Source organism: Nyctereutes procyonoides, unplaced genomic scaffold (assembly GCF_905146905.1).
Source record: "Nyctereutes procyonoides isolate TBG_1078 unplaced genomic scaffold, NYPRO_anot_genome, whole genome shotgun sequence".
Lineage (NCBI taxonomy): Eukaryota > Metazoa > Chordata > Mammalia > Carnivora > Canidae > Nyctereutes > Nyctereutes procyonoides.
The window spans coordinates 343,390-346,823 of record NW_026575040.1 but is presented as its reverse complement, the minus strand read 5'-3'; positions in this window follow the sequence as shown (position 1 = coordinate 346,823).

The following is a 3,434-nucleotide window of genomic DNA, read 5'->3' as shown; positions in this document are numbered from 1 at the left end:
TCTGTTATTAGATGTGCAAAGTTTCTTAACTGTTTAATTTTGATGTATCTTAAACCTTTTATTAATATCTAATGTCCTTCATTAATCTCTTATAACCTTTTTAGATTTAAGGTGTTTTTGTTTGATAATAGTAGAACCACCACTGCTCCCTTTGGGAATATCTTTATCCATCCTTTGATTTTTAACCCATTTGTGTCTTTGGATCTGAAGTTGGTCTCTTGTAGACAGCATACAGTTAGATCGTGTCTTTAAATCCATTTATATTTAATTATTGATAAAGGACTAATGTGATTGATATTTATGTGCCTTATAGCTTTTTGTCTTTCATTTTCTGTCTCTCGTATCCAGTTGAATTTTTTTGGTAGTAAAACATTTTCTCATTCCCTTTGTGTACATTATATAGCTACTTTGTGGTTACCTTAGGGATTCCACTTAACATTCTAAACTAATAACACTCTAATTTGAATTTATGGCAGTAGTGTATAAAAGCTCTGCTCTTATATAACCCTGTCTTTGTCTCCTTTCAGCTATTACTGTCACAAAATTACATCTTTAAGCATTGTGCACCTAAAAACATAGACAAGCTCCTGTTTTAATAGTCTCTTAGATTATGGGGAAGACAAAAAGTAGAGGTACAAATCCAAATTAGAATTGTAGAGTGTCCTAGACCACCACTTTGCTTTGTCACTCAGGTCACTTATGTTCTGTCTGTAATTCTAGTATCATGACAAGGCCTTGAACATGGTGAATTTTGGTCAGACTTGGAAATACTCTGTAAATGTTAAGGAAATGGTCTAAAATTCTCATCCTTACCATTGTGTTTAAAATTAAGGTTAAAAGGAATATATTTTCTCCCCAATTCCTTGTGGTTATCATTCTTGCCTTTTTTGCTGATTGTGAGGATGGTTCATATAACCTTTATAAGATGAAAATGCTCTATACCCTCTTAGTACCAAAACATTAAATGAAGTTTACTGGCTAATATTTTCTTCTTTATAGTAGCATATATTTTTGTAACCTCTCTCAGTTGCTGTGTTGGGCAGAAGTGAAATATATAAAATGAAAATAACATGCATTGCAGAAATATCACTATGCTATACCTATGGCCAATATTAAAATAACTTTCTGGTAATACATTCTTCACATAATATAGATACTTTGTTCACTCAACAAGGAGTTATTACTAACGGTTACTATGTTTTATTTTAGGACTCCTACCCAGTTTCTACAAATGAAAATCAAGTCAGTCATCTAAAAAATCTCACAATTTCCAAACAAGAAGATTTAGTGTCTTCTGTTTCCATTAAAACTGAATTTATGCTGGTGATATTCTGGGTTAGATTGTGTGGGCACAAAATGACAAAGGTAGTTTTATTTTTTTCTCAAAAATTTCTGTAGAATGCATAGGAAAATTCTCAGATTTGTAAAAGTTTTACATTCTTTGCATATTCAACGTGTTAAACTTGCGATACAAATCAATGGCAAACCTTTTACAATCTGGCATTTTACAAATTTCAGACATTGCTGTTTGTTAATGATACAGTTTTAGGCACGGTTAAGGGAACTGTAAGTGGCCTATGAATGCCTGGCATTCATACCGGTCACAGCAGATTATTAGGTCATTATGCAGTGTGTCTCTTTCTAGGTCTAAATCCCAAGGTCTGCCTTTCCTCCTTTTCCTTAGATGGCTTGGAAGGAATTTAGTTCTACTTGGGGATAAAGGGAATGGAAATATAATTCCTTGAAGCAGACTTTCACAGAGCAAATTGCAGCAGGATAGTGCTGTGATAGCATTAAAAGGAAGCATTTTAAATGTCTTAAGTCATCCTATCAGTCTGATCACTTGAAAGAAAGTTCAGTGTTATGACACAGAGTATAATCTTTACTTCTCTTGTGCTTATGTATGTTTTCATGTATGATCTTTTTCCAGTTTCAAAAATGACTATATAAAAGTTGCCATTTCTAGGAATTTAGTATGTTATTAGCTGAAAATATAATCCTTTAATGCTTGCTTTTAACACAGATCTTTAAAACTGTAATTATTTCATTTTAACTTTGGTTAAATTCCTGTTCCCTTATATGCCACATCAAAACTTCTAGAGGCAGTGAAGATGGCTTTTGTTTTCATCAATACTATCTTTGTTTTCTATTGAGTCAATCTCTCCCCTTTCTATTCTGCACGATTACAACCTTGTAGTCAAATGAATTTACTAAGCCCCCGAAGCTCAGCTATACAAAGGAACTGTAGAACCTCAAACAATGTATTGAAATGATCCTGTGGCAGACTCTCCTTTGGTAAGTAATATTCTTTTGTATGAGCATTAATTTGAAAAAAATAAAATAATCCATTCACTTGTCCTGCTCATTTTGTTCATATTTTTAGTTTTTCAAATCCTTTTTCCTCTACTATTCAACTCATTTATAGCAAAGAAAATTTAGTGTTTTCCTTCTGTGCTATGTAAGCATATCCAAAGACTTGAATTTTGAGTACTATGTGATAATGGGCAACCAATGTCAAATAACAGAAAAATTTAATAACTAAATAAAGGTGAGATTATTATTATTCACAGATGAAAAGTTCTAAAACTTTTCTTTGCACCTTCTTTAGGAATTAGGATTTAGGATAGCTATAAAATAAATGTGTAAGTATTTTTTATCACATAAACAGCAAAAGAAAACCTTTTAATGTAAAAACTGAGGAAAATGATTAAAAATAGAAAAGCAGGAAGGTTAATACATTTGATTTCACTTACCTTGTAGGTTTTCTACTGTTCTGTTAGAACCACTGACCATTACAAAAGTGCCATACATTAGTCATATCTTACTGTATTAGGTAGACTATGCTATTATAAACACCTGTTGTAAGAAAGAGCTGGAAAAAAACAGTGGCTGAGGCAAGACTCATGTTGATTCTGATCTTGTAAGGCAGTCTGGAGAGAGACAATCCAAGCCGCATATGGTAGCCCTTCAACAAAATTGTACGGCAACCCCGGACATGGTTCTGTCCCCCAAGGGCATCGTCTCTTCTGAAGAGTTCAAGATGTCTCACTACCAGATCCACTCCCAAGCATCAAGCTCAGGGAAGAGCTAAAAACTGGCCACACCATTTTTTACATGTCATGTCACCAGCACAACAGTCAATGGCAAGGGACAATAGGAACTGCAGTCTTTGCTATGGGAGGCACGTGCCTGGCTGAAAATCCAAGGTTCTAGCACTATGTGAAGAAGGTCAGTGGGGAAAATTGGTGTTCTCTCAACATAGCTCCTTTAGGTATTAGCAATAATTAGAAATACAAGTTTAAAAATCATTCTGCGGGGAACATGGCAAGACTTACTAGCTGACAATTACTATTCTGGGTTTTCATTTCTAAAGTATTATTTACTTCCATCATTCACTCACCAAAAGCAATGACATACAAAAAACACTGTCTGAG